This window comes from Telopea speciosissima, chromosome 10 (genome assembly GCF_018873765.1).
Source record: "Telopea speciosissima isolate NSW1024214 ecotype Mountain lineage chromosome 10, Tspe_v1, whole genome shotgun sequence".
NCBI classification, from domain to species: Eukaryota; Viridiplantae; Streptophyta; class Magnoliopsida; order Proteales; family Proteaceae; genus Telopea; species Telopea speciosissima.
The window spans coordinates 59,051,683-59,065,615 of NC_057925.1; the positions used below are offsets into that span (position 1 = coordinate 59,051,683).

The 13,933-nt window shown below is 36.8% G+C and overlaps 1 pseudogene; it reads right to left on the minus strand.

Moving 5' to 3' along the window:
- Window positions 1-4,723: 4,723 nt before the first annotated feature.
- Window positions 4,724-5,743, minus strand: LOC122643820 (annotated as a pseudogene).
- Window positions 5,744-13,933: the final 8,190 nt, after the last annotated feature.

Genomic DNA, 13,933 nt, shown 5'->3' on the forward strand with positions numbered 1-13,933 from the left:
AGGAATGCACCAACGAGGTGTGACGAAACAGTATTGTATAGTGGAAAGCAGTGAAGTCATTGTTTTTTTGATGTTCAAGGAAACCAGATATACAAGTTAACGATCATCACAATCTATAATACAAGCATTCCTAGTCAAAGATACTTTCACTCCTTGAGTGGTATCTGCTATATAGAGAAAGTCTTTAAAAAGATGCCATGGCCATTAGCATTTGGTAGAAGATGGAAGAGTATCCAAGATGAATTGATTATCACTCCAGACTTCTTTAATCTTCAACCCAATGCCGGTTGCATGATTTACACCCTGTCATATCGCAAAAAATAGGGATGAAACCTCATCTCGTGGAGGAGCAATCCCTGTATCAAAAAACTTAATTCTGCCATTTGTCAAAAAGAAATATGACCATCCTGCGAATTTTAATCCTGATTTAAAGTATCCTGCACAGATCAACACCGGAAAATCGAGCATAGAAAGATGAAAGTTAGTGGTAGGTAACGAAATAGAACCAGTACCATCCATTGCATCAAGGGATAAAAAAAACGGGGGGAGTAAGTCATGGAAAGCAATCCATTTTTGAGTGCTACGAAGCACCCATAATGGATCAGGCACAGACGAGCCATAAATAACACTGTTTCTAGCTGTCCAAATAAAATAACATGTTATAAGAAACACACTAAAAACCCACTTGACCAGTTGTTTGTCCAACTTGAGAATAGAATAGAGAAACAAACATAAGGATTGGATACTTTCAAACGCTAGAAAATCAGTTCTTAACCCCAGTGGTCCTGCAGCCCAGATATGTTTAACCTAGTCACAAGAAACAAAAATGTGCCATGAGGATTCAGGACTAGTTCCACACAAAGCACAAGAAGAGTCAATTTGGATCCATTTCGAGAGAGTAGCCCTGGTAGGAATTCCTGCATTTAGCACACGTCAGAAGAAAATCTTAAATCTCGGGTGAATGTGAAGTTTCCAAAAAAACTTCCACCATTGTGGATTTGTAACAGACAGAATTTCAACTTTGGAGGAAAGGTAATGAGCAACTAATTTAGTAGTGAGGATGCCATTCTTGGCTTTTAAACAAATCCATTTATCCTCAGAATCAGAAATTAACACAGATTGAATCCGAGAAGACACAGATCGAGGTAAGCAACTAGTAATCAAGTTCGAATTCGAGCTGTTTCCAATTAAGAAAGCATTAACAAGCTGAGCCTTATCAGGAGGATTAATTAGAGTAGTTGTTGAGGTAGAGAGATTACCTCAAGTGTAGGGACCCATTTATCAAACCAAAAGAAAATAGACTTGCCATTGCCTATCCGTTTGTACACCAGATTTTCCAAATCAGGGATTACCTGGGAGATACTGTTCCACGTCCATGAGCCTTTTCTAGCTCTGGTCGAAGGGTCAAACAATGAAAGTTTTGCGAAATATTTAGCTCTAATAAGGCGAGCCCATAATGAGCAGGGTTCAGTTAAGAGTCTCCAGCTAAGTTTCACCAAGAGGGCCTTGTTGTGGGTTTCGGCTTTGCGAAAACCCAAACCTCCAAAAGATTTAGGTAAACACATTCTCTCCCAAGATATAAGGGCAGTTTTTTTCTTGTGTTTACCATAATTCCCCAACCAAAAGTTAAGCCAGAGAGAGTCAATTTTTTGATAGATAGTAATAGGAAACTTAAAACAATTCATGAGAAAGGCTGGAGTTGAGGCAAGCACAGATTTAATTAGAACACATCAGCCAGCATAGGATAAGTGGTTAAGTTTTGTTCAAGAAAGAGAGAGAAACAGAAGTGTTAGCGTACTCTTACCCAGCTGTTCAGAGAATTGTTGAAGGAGAGAGAATAGTTTACAGATACTATTCCAAATCAAAGAACCCTTCTTTAATAAAGTTGAAGGATGCAAATTATTATGGAAATATTTCCCTTGTGAGTAACTTAGTCCATAGTTGATGAGGGTTGGTAAGAAGATGCGCCACGCCAGCTTGACAAGTAGGGTTTTATTATAGCTTGACAAGTAGGGCTTTATTATAAATAGATGGTAATATAATACATAATCCCCCAAAAGATCTAGGCCTACAAAGCAAATGCCATGACACATAATTCCACTTATGGCGATGTAGCCCCACCCTTTCCCAAAATCCCAAGTTGATAGAATTAATTGAACAAACCTTAGCTGGAAGCAAGAAACAAGACATCCAATATGTGTTGTATGAGCTAAGAATTGATTTTATTAACACTGACTGATCTTTCTGTTTGGGAAAGTAAAGGAATAAGATTCAATTGTCCAGGTTTCCTTTCCACTCTATGGATAAGATATTGTGAACTCTGAGATTTATTCGGAGAGAAAAATATTGGGCGTACCTAGATAGATGACATTAGGGCTGCAACAGGGTTGGGTTGGGTCGGGTTTTTCAAAACTCCAATCCAATCCTGACTCCTTAGCTGGGCCCAAGCTTGATCGGACTCTGACTCAGGGCTTGGAAAATCTAACCTTGACCCGTCCTCAGGATCGGACTGGGCTGATCCTGATTGGTCTTAATCATGGAGTGGGGAAAGATAGAGATGCATGGATTGGATTGAGTTGGGTAGGGTCTAGGAGAAAATTATCGATTTTACATAAAATAACACAATAATAAAATATATTATCACTTATTATCTTCATATATAATATATTATATAACAAAATATGTATTAACATTTAAAGTTTATAATATAAATAGTATATCAATATATATATATATATATATATATATATATAAACTTAAAAAGCAAGGTCGGGTTGAGCCAGGCCGAGCTCAGCCCGAGGCCTCAACCCTAACCCGACCCAACCATGACTCAGGGTCAGCAATTTCCAGTCCTAACCTACCCTCAGGGTCAGGTATCTCAGCCCTAACCCGCCCTTAGGGTCAAGTATCTCAGCCTAGGCCTTGTTCGGGCCCACAAGGCCAAACTTGCACCCCTAGATGACATTATTTCTTAACAAAAAAAAAAAGAAAAAAGATTGCTATAAAAAACCATATTCCTGGTACCCTAAAAGTAAGTCCACTCTTTTTGAAGTTAATTTCTTGAAGAGAGGTTTTGAAAAGGGTTTAAAATTGCATGCAAAGTTGATATATATTCTTAGAAAGAAAGAACATTAACCGGTGATGTGCCTCGGCATGTATCTGCGCTTAGACACAACCACGTGCAAAATGATTGACGCACCCCCTTGGAAAGGCGAAAAGGACCAAGGGTGTGCCGGTCATTTTTTGCGCAAGTACACGCGAAGGCACAAGACCGATTAGCGTTTATTTTCCCATATTCTTATTTGCTCTACAAAAAATAAAAATACCATATATAAATAACAAGAGTACATTGATGACAGTGTCTACCAATATTTATACTTTTAAACAACTCCAGATCTTTATGCATTTTCAAAATTCAAGACAAGCTTTTATGGCAATGACAACATATAAGGGCTAATAGGGTATCCTTGACGAAGACCTCTAAAAGGTTTAAGGAAAATCAAAACTACTACCTTCTATCTTAATAAAATATTAAATTGAAGAGACAATATAATTAATCATATCACACCAGGTTTGACTGAATCCTAAGAATTCTAAAATAACTTATAAATACTTCACTCAACCCTATCATAGGTTTTAGACATATCCAATTTAAATGCAACTTACTCTATTTTATCTACATGGTTTTCCTCTCAGGAGCCTTGTCTAATTATTAACCTATAAAATGAGATATCTTTATTTGGCTCATGTTCTTTGAGCTTGTGGGGTGAAGGAGCATATACATTTTGGGGCGTCAATCAGATTCGTCAATAGAGAGAGAGAGAGAGAGAGAGAGCCTTACTTTGTCAGCTCAGAAACCTTTTTCCCAGTTTTATATTACTCGTAATGTAGTATTTTGTTTACTTTAGACTTTTTATTCTTTTGTCAATTCTTTCAATGACAAATAGAGGATGATAGATTGGATTAGGTAACTTTTTTGTTTTTCATATGCAAAATTTATTTGGCTTTTTAAATAAGGATTTGATTGTACGTGAATCAAATCCCTTCTCTGGAAATAGGGGTAAGATTGCGTATATTTGATCTTCCCCAGATCTTGCTAAACGTGGGGAGCCTTGTATACTGGGTACAGCCTTTCTTTATTGCAAGTGAAATTTATTAACTTACCTTTGGAATATTTTTGGAGTTGATTATACAATCATGTGAGGTAACTGAATGATTTAATATGGAATTATCTAAATGACACCTCTATAGGTGTATATAAAATTTAAACTTTCTTTTAATTTTTCTTTGCTTTATTCGTAAAAAACATTTTAATCAAAGTTTTAAAAAATTTAATAATGACTTGGCATTATGTCATTATTAAAAACCGTCATTTTCTAACATGTTTTTTGATTATGCATTTGAAATGATTGGACTTACCCTCCTCCAGAGAAAGTGTTATAATAAAAAAGCAAATAAGATTATAAATTATTGGAAAATTTTCACGGACAACCCCTAAAAGATTTCAATATCTCATAAACTTATCAGACTTGATCAAAATAGCAAACTTTCCCTTGATGTTAAGCGGGGTGACCCCCAAGATAAAATTTTTTTTTTTTTTTTTTTTTTTGGGGGTAAAACCCCAAGATAAAATGTCAATTTTACCTTCTTAGTTATTTAAAAAAACAAAATGAAATATCCATTTTAACCCCAAAGTTGAAATATCCATTTTAACCCTAAAATATCAACCTTCCCCCTTCTTCCCTGACGGCTGATGTGCCGCCGCCGCCGTCCGTCGTCGCTGCCGAAGGTGAGATTGAGACAGAGGACGAAACTCTCGACCTGTGCGGTTAATTTCTTTAGTCAAAGCCTTAAGTCTCACTTCTTTCTCAGCCTCTGTCAAAGGGACTTCACCACGATCCGCTGGATTATACTTCAACAGATTCTTTGCTGTGTATTTCCAACCATCTAACGTGCTCGGAGGCTGACCAGATGACCCATACCCATCAGTGATCTGGTCTCTCTTTCCAGATTCAATTGTCTTAATTTGCTCCTTCTCACCTTCAATCAAATACCCAAATCGTTCCTTCCTCTTCCGATTCACTTTCTCCACGATCTTAGAAAAACTGTTATTAACTTCACTTGTATAACGCCGGAAGAACTCATCGAGCGTCAAGGAAACATCGACCGAATCATCAACGAATTCTTCGCCTTCGGCATCCGCTTGAATTGGGATTTTATCCAAATCAAACGGAGTAGAATTCAATGAGAAAATCGAACCGGGCGTTCGTAAATTAGAACCAGGAGTTCGAGTCTTATTACCTTCGGCATGGGAATTTGAAGCCTTGCCTCTTCGTCGCTCCAAGATCTTCAACTGGGCATCTCAGATTAGAACAGGATCCTCACTCACTGCGAACAGCTTCGAGCCAGTCGGTACGATCACGAAGCTTTGAAATATCGGGGAAGAAATCGCGTTCGATGATCTTCTCTATGGCGGCGACATAGGTGTCCTCATCGAGGACCTTGGGGCGCTTGTTAGGGTTTCTGGGAGGATTTATTGTCGATGAATCACAAGGGTTTTCTCGGATTCCCTCGGATGGAGAAGGTGAAGGGGAGAAAGAGATGTGGCGAGGAGAATGACCCGGTGATAAGAGCATGATTTCTGTAAATAGGAACCGAAACTTCTTTAGAAGCAAATTTGAGGTTGCAATCAAATCTAGAAATTAGGGTTAGGTTTTAGCAAGAGTAGAAGAGATCTTCCCGAGTCTTGTTACTTTACCTTCACACAGAAATTCTTGAGAGAGCACTGCGATCAGATCAAAACCATCCGAAGTGGCTGGAAAATGAACGAAACCCTAGAAACCGAGCTTCGAATGCTCTGAAAAATGAAATCTCATCTCTCTGAGTCTCCTTCTCTCAGACACACCCTTCCGCGAAATCGAAGCACAAATGGTGCCTTGCAAAGCCCCTTCCCTGTTCTTGCTTCTTCCGCGTTCAGACCATTGGAAGACGATGAAGAGAATGGTTGTTCTTTGGGGTTTTACCCTTAAGGGTATTATGGGAAGTTCACCTGTGGTAAGGGTAATTTCGTCATTATGATAAAACTAACAGCAACTTAACCCCAAAAATCTAACAGAGTGAACTAAATTCATATATCTTCATAAAATAAGGATAGCCTATGCCTTTTTTACGAATATGGTAAATTCCTGAGATATTTGATACTTTCAGGAAGTATCCGTGAAATTTTCCATAAATTATTTGACACTTCAATATGAAAACCCTTTTTATTATTACTTTGATTTCACCTTTTTTTTGTCCCTCTCTTTCCCTTGCAGCTAAATGGAGTCATAAGAATGAAAGAACGGTCTAAATATTTCCACCAATCTGTGAGTTGAAAAAAATTGTTCGGAGACGCAACATGACAATTCTGCTCACGCTAGATGGAAGTGGAACACCAATCTCTTACATATGAACTACAGATGATGATGAAGGGTTTCCGGCTACCTAATAAGATGAGGGGTGAAAGGACCCAACCCTTTCGACTTTGCCACCTTTTTATTTTTGTTTTTGTTTTTGTTTTTGTGTTGTTGGGATGGTTACTTACGTAAAACTTTTGAATGCTTAACACAATTGTATGGCACATAATGCAGAGGATTATCCACCTTGTTTGGTGGCAGCCATTCTTTTAATCTAGTTGAATTTTCATGTATTTTTTGGCAAAATATTATTCATAAGGGTTTGGTATTTTTTCAACCTAACAAGACACCTTATCTACTTCATTGTGATAGTTGGAAAGAACATGGTTTACTTGAGTCACTTCTTAAATTTTAGAGTCTAATTCAATCATATAACCCTATGTCGACTTGTATATCGTGTATATTTATATATGTGTACTCTGTACCTCAATCATTACTGTGCACTTTTCCAAATCTGAGCAAGAATGGAAAATTTAGGTCGAAAAAACCATGAAAATGGACGATTCAGATCTGTCTTGTAACTTAAAAATTTTAAAAAAACCTGTACTAACCACCCCACTTTTTTTGTAGAAAGGGAAATGGAATTCAAGTTAAATTACAACAAATTTTGCACTTACCTGTCTAATGACACTTTTTTGTTCTACCTTGCATATGCGGAAGATGCATTGACTATTAAGTCAATTTTTTGAGTTATTCTCTGATTTATCAGGACAAGAGATGTCTCGGGAGGCTCTTATTAGGAACTAAGCTTCTGCCCCGTAAATCTAAGGCTACCAGGTTGGGAAATTTGGTTTGTAGGGTTGAGAAGAGATTATCTGTTTGCAAAGCCTAGCAACTCAATTATATCGGTCAAATAATGTTGATTCAATTTGTTTTATCCGTCATTCCAGCACATTGGAAGTCTTGTTTTAGGTTTCTTTTGAACGTTTGTTAGAAAGTTGACTCTCTTTATGCTAATTTTTAACATTGTTCTTCAACTGGAGATAGAAAAGTCATTTAATTGACCTAAAAAAAGCTTATGACTGAGTCCAACTACTAGGGCAGAGTTTTTTCAGTTAAATATGTTGACACAATTAAAGATAGTATAATAATGTAGTGCATAGTGTTAGAACTATTGGGCGTCAAGGTGGTGAACTCTCAATTACAATTAGTTTACATCAAAGATTAGTTTTAAGCTCTTATTTGTTGATGCTTATCATGAATTATTTAATCAGAGACATTCAAAACCAGGTTCCTTGGTGTGTGTTTTTTGTTGTAATATTATCTTAGTAGATAAGACAAAAACAGAGATTAACGCTAAATTAGAGTTATGGAGATCAACCTTGAAATCAAAAGATTTTAAGATAAGTATAACAAAAACCAAGTATTTGGTGTATAAAGAAAGTGATATAAAGGATGATGTTTCACATAAAATTAAAATAAGATGGATGAAATGAAGAGGTGCGGTGTGTCATGTAATCGACGTGTTTCATTAAAACTTGAAGGAAAATTTTGTAAGACACTCATACGACCGCTATGATATGTGATGCGAATGTTGGACTATTAAAAAACATCATATAGATAAAATCAATATAGTTAATATGAGAATGTTGAGATGGATGTGTGGCAAAACTAAGAATGATGAAGGAATGATCAAATTAGAGTTGATTTAGGAGTAATTTCTATTCATGATAAGCTACAAGAAAGTCAATTAAGGTGGCTTGGCTATGTTCAAATGAGACCTTTAGATGCTATAGTTCGGAAGAGTGATTTGATGATTCAGATTGAAGGAGCAGTGAAGAAAGACATGCATAGCTTGGCCTTCAAGTCTGACCAAGAATGGAACTCATTGTAGAGTTTTTTGAAGAGGGAGGGTGATCATAGTTCCCATAAATAAAAAATACAAATAGAAACCCTACATTTGAGCACTTACATAAACAAAAGTGAAAGACAAAGCCATGTTTTCAACTTTGCCAAAGCCAAATTGCTCTCCCTTAGTATAATCTTTATGAGAATTTGTTCAATAAAAAAGTTAAAGGTTAGTGAAACATCTGGAATGTCCATAGTTTGAGACTGTCATCCATCTCGTCCGTGAAATTCAACTTAGTATCCTATGTGGGTTAACAACATGTTCAATGTTCAAGGAAATTAAGAGCACATCACGGCATAGGACCATTTCTCCACACCCACATGCAGAGGCATATTCTTGGGGGCTGGGACAATTCTGGTCAAGAGGCTGTAACCAAACAAAACCTTAACTATGCTCACATTGAACTCGAGGGATGAAAATAATGCAGTATTACAATTCAAAGAGTTGAGAGGGCTTAATTAATATGTTCTATTTGGTCCTATAGCTTTTGCTGATTAAGTAAATGCAGAGCATATCATGCCCAAAAGTGTCAAATATGAAGGGATGATGCCAACTGAGCAATACCTCAAGATTGATAGTTAAACAAGAAAGGATAATGGAAGATGTTGCCACCATGCCCTTCAAGGGCCTCCTAGCGAATAACTGAATGACCTAATTTAAGAGTAAGCATAAAGCAGTGGTGTGTTCAACAAATAAGCCTGAGAAGAAAATTTTATTACCCTGTATGAATGGGTTTAATGTCAATAATAGTGCTTGTCTGCCAAACAACATATGTATAAGTAGTGGCATATACTTCTCAATCTGATTTTGTTAAAAACCATAAACCACTATTTCTCTTCTCAATCTGATTTTGTTAAAAACCATAAACCACTATTTCTCACCTACAAAACCATTCCCCTGATGCCAAAGCTACAAGAATTAACCTCTTTCCACGATCTAACCATTTCAGAGATGATTCAACTATTGGATTACTTCTTGAAGCCATATGAACAACATATTGCTAAAAGGAATTTGCTAGGTCTGAATGAGGCAAAATAGACACAACATATTTCATGACATAGCAAAAGGGCAAAATTCAGAGAGAGTGGTGAATAGTATCCTTGGAACTGGGGTTAGATGGTTTCACCAGTGCAACGGATGTCTAAATTGAATTGCTTAAAACATCACCTCTGATTCTCCAATCTCTGTTATGGCATTAGTGTGACTGAAACAACACTTCCTAAGCACTTTCTCCCTTGATTTTTCGGCTAATTGATCATCATTAACACCGTCTGCCTGTTTCTATCCGGATCATGAGAAGATACCAGCCATTTTTCTACAGATTTAAAGGCAAACAGAATTTCCACCTTTCTGCCTGGGGGGTTGGGTGGGTAGGAAATCCCTTCCCATACTATTGACCTATTATAATCCATAAGCACATAACATCTATCTTCTTTTCAATTATCACTCTTGCAGATAGTAAAGAGAGTAGCAACTTACAGATTCTGCAGAGCACAGATTGCTTATCAGTAAATATGTAATTGTAACATAAGCAATATTTTATATTCTGAAGAAATTTCTTTTGAAAGGTTATAAGAACACATTTTCACAAATGATGGATCAAAACTCAGCAGTTGCCCATGGAATAGGGACATAGGGTTGAGAAGGGAGTGGAGGGTCAGAAACACATCGAGATAGAGAGAGTATTAGGTTAAAGGATAGTATGTTTACGCCAAAAGATTGTTAGGGCAGAAAGATGGTACAGGGTAAAGAAGAGATTGAAGGAATGACTGTATTCTACTGTTCAATATATTTTAATACACCTTTTAGAGTTTTAGTACCAAAAAATCTATTTTATTATAAACCTCTTTTTTCAACTGGAGAGGGGGAGGGGGAGGAAGATGTAAGGTATCAGGTAACTGGTATTCTGAGCCTCAAAGCAAATTTCCAACTGTCCTAAGGATTAGCCATAACTGGTACACCCTCAAGGAGAGTAGCACTAGCACTAATAAACCATGACCATCGACTCTCATCCAAGATTCCAGTCATCATAGAGAGATATTTCCGTGTTACTCCAACTGTACCAGTAATTTGAACTGTAACAGAAATGTGATAAAACTCCAGACAATATATTCTAATTTACACTATTTGGAAGTTGAGATGAACAAAATCAGACTGAGAATGGTCTGATGCAATCCAAGGTTCAAAGACCCAGCTCAGATCGCTTCTGAGCCCACCCAATCTCTAAATAAATCAGATAACTATGGCAGTGGCACTCTTGTAATTCTAGAAGTCAGTCAAGCCTTTCACAGTAAAGCAATAAGATAAGGATTAAGCATGGAATAAACTCAAAGAAGAGGGCAATTCTGGGATTTTAAGTCTTAAATGATAAAAAAAAATAACTTAAGCATCAAGGGCATTTACGTACATTACTCACAATTCTGTTTCAAAAAATTGGTTCTGAGTCGGAATCGATTTTTTCTGTTTCTAGATTTTTGGAGTAATTCTGTACCAACAAATGCTGTATGGTAAGCCTAGTAAAAAAATTGATTCTGCTATTACAGAGAAAAACTCCTATAAATTCATGGAAATCCCCTCTTTCTATTTCTGATTTTCTGTTTTGGCTTTGAAGATTCCAGAAAGTGGGTTTATCTGTGAAAGAAGAGCCAGAGCCGGTAAAGGTATCGGCAAGAAAAAACAGAGAAGTTTCTACAGAGCATTGGTATTTGGGCTTGCAGAAACCTCAGTCCCTTTACAAGGCATTTACTTATGCGATCTCTCTGCTTAGAGAAAATTACAGATGAAGGTAAGGAAATGGATCGATCAGATCCGAAAATTCAAGTAGTGGGAAACGATCAAAAGCTAAAAAGCAGACGATCGAGCGGAAACCTTCACCTAATGGATGACCCCCTTCCGCCACCACAGCAGAGAGAAGTAGAACCAAGACAAAGAGGAAAGCTTATCAAGGCAGAAAAAACAGAAAAGCCAATCGTAGGGAGAATTGGAGCTTCAACTTGAAAGTTGCAGAGGTCGAGTTCAGAAGTTGGGCTCAGTTTTAGGTTTTGTTATGTTTTGATGGTAAATTCCATCAATGCCCCTGATTCACTTCAGTCCATGTTTTCTCACCGAAAAATTGGTAGAATCAATTCTAAAATGTGAGAAACACCACTTTGATGTTTCTCAAAAGCTTGCCAGAATCTATTAGATGACCCGGTCCGTTTCAAAAAATCTTTGAAACGGACTGGACAACCCATACATAATCTGTTTCAATTCTGCCCCCAGAATCAGAAAAAAAACATCAAAATACATTTTTTGGAAGGTTACCATACAGATCCTAACTCATTCAATTTCATTCATTCTAATTCTTCCATCGTATTACACGCTCAATATAAAGAAAAACACCATAATAGAAACCCCACTAAAATGGAAACTAAACAATCTAGGCAACATCTCAAATATAGAAACTACTAAAATAATTCCTACGTAATCTTCCACCCAAATATGATGAAATAAACTAAAAGATTACAACAAAGAGCCCCCTGCAGACCAGAAAACGTGTTAGGCGGGTTGCGCCTCGGCTTAAGCTTCCAAAGAGGATCATTCCGGTCCAGCCAGGCTAAAGCCTCCACATCATGGTCACAAACTGTAACCTTGGAAACTTCTCAGCAGAACTTCAACTCCAACTTCAAAAGTTGGTAAAGTCCTAAATCCAGCCCAGCATACTTTGCAGCATTTCCTTTTCAGAGGTTTTGGTCTATGGTTCCTATTGCAGTGCTTATTATTGTAAATAATAAGAAATCATCAGTATCATATTAGTCTAGAACAGTTTCTTCTTTTGTTGAGTCACTAGGAAATTATTTGAAAGATTCCTTGATTTTTTTTTAGTAGTTTGTAATTAACAGCATGAGTTGTCATAACTCTAACCGCTAAGTGGTGGATCCATAGAACCTTCTTCCTCATTTCTATTTCCCAATTCTTTTCCTATTTTGTTTCTTTATATCATGTCAAGGATTTTCTTTTCAGCTCTTTGAGAATTATCCAACTTGAGTTACGAGTATGCATGATTTTTTTTTTTGTCGTTGAATGGTCTTATCAATACACAAATGTATAACACCCTAGGAATTTCAATTGCGCTTATATTCATCACTGTAGGAATTGGGTTCAAGCTTTCCCCAGCCCCTTCTCATCAATGGACTCTTGACATATACGAAGGAGAGCGGTTTGTTCGAGAAATTCCTACCTCTATATCTATCTCTGTAGAACAAAGGATTCTGAATGGAATGGTTTTGAATATCGATTCATTAGTAAAAAGCCTTTTCCCACTTTTGAATTGTTGAAACAAGAACTTTATGTAAGAGCAATGACGCATCAAATCAGCCAGCCCAGAAAAATACTCTTCTCTTCATCAAGATCACAATCAACCTTAAACACAACATCAAATTACCAAATCTATATTAACCAATCAATATTCCTTTATCTAAACCCCAATTGATAGAATTATTGAATCATGAAGTCAGTTTTATCCAAGAGGCACCATCTATACCAGTTACAACCAGAAGAAAATCACTTCTCTCCGAACACCTCAAAAATACGCCCATTATAAACAATCATTTCAAATTCATCAAATTCAGAATTCTTTTGACCATAGTTGTCACGGTGGTTAGGCGACCCAAGGCGGTGGAGAGGGTCAAAATTCAAGGCGACACCAACTAAGCGAACAAGGCGTCCAAGGCGCCCAAGTCGACTAAGGCGCCTGGACGCCTAGGCGACGCCTTGACAACTATGCTTTTGACATAGTTCAGTAATTTCTCCCTCTTAAACTGTACCTCAAAGCCTACTTTCTCTAAAATATATATAGTATCTTGCTTTTGGTTTTCCCAAAACCAACATCAAAGAGGAATTTATCACCATTACTCCTTGGTCATAATTGAATGTCGTGCGTTCAAGCCACCTACATCAAGCATCCAAGAAAATATTTGATCGAGAAAAGTACCAAGGGATCCAAATTATGATTCATGTCACAAGTGTCCTTGGGAAAAATTGAATGATGTTGTTATGAACAATGCAGCCAAAAAGAATAATAAACGGAAGTAAGAAGATAAATAAAGCAAGTTATAAGCAAACAGTCAAAGAAGGCCAATTCACCCCGTAATAATACTCGGAATATTGCATGAAAAGCTACCCATAACTTAATTGATTCCTATCCAACTCAATTAATAGCAAAATCTACTAAAATAAGCACACAATGATATTTATTAGTGATTACCAGACACCCATATCCCTACACGATTTGACTTTTGATCCTAACCAGAATTCCTAAAACAATTCAATAACCGACTATTTGTAATACAGACTCACAGTATAAATCCAACAAAAAGTTAGCAACTCCCTTGAGTGCTTAACCTTTTCCTAAACAAAAAGTATACTAATTTAAAAATATATATTCTAAATGAAACTCCTAATCTAATTAGACATCCTAAACAGAAATCCCATTATATAATTTCCAATATAGTTTAGAATCACATGATCTTGGTCTTTAGGAAAGGCAGCTACGTAAGCTTCCAAATGAAATCAAAGTAACACAAAATAGATAAGTAGCATGTTTTCATCTTTCAAAAACATCATCAAATAAAAGTGACAGACATAATCC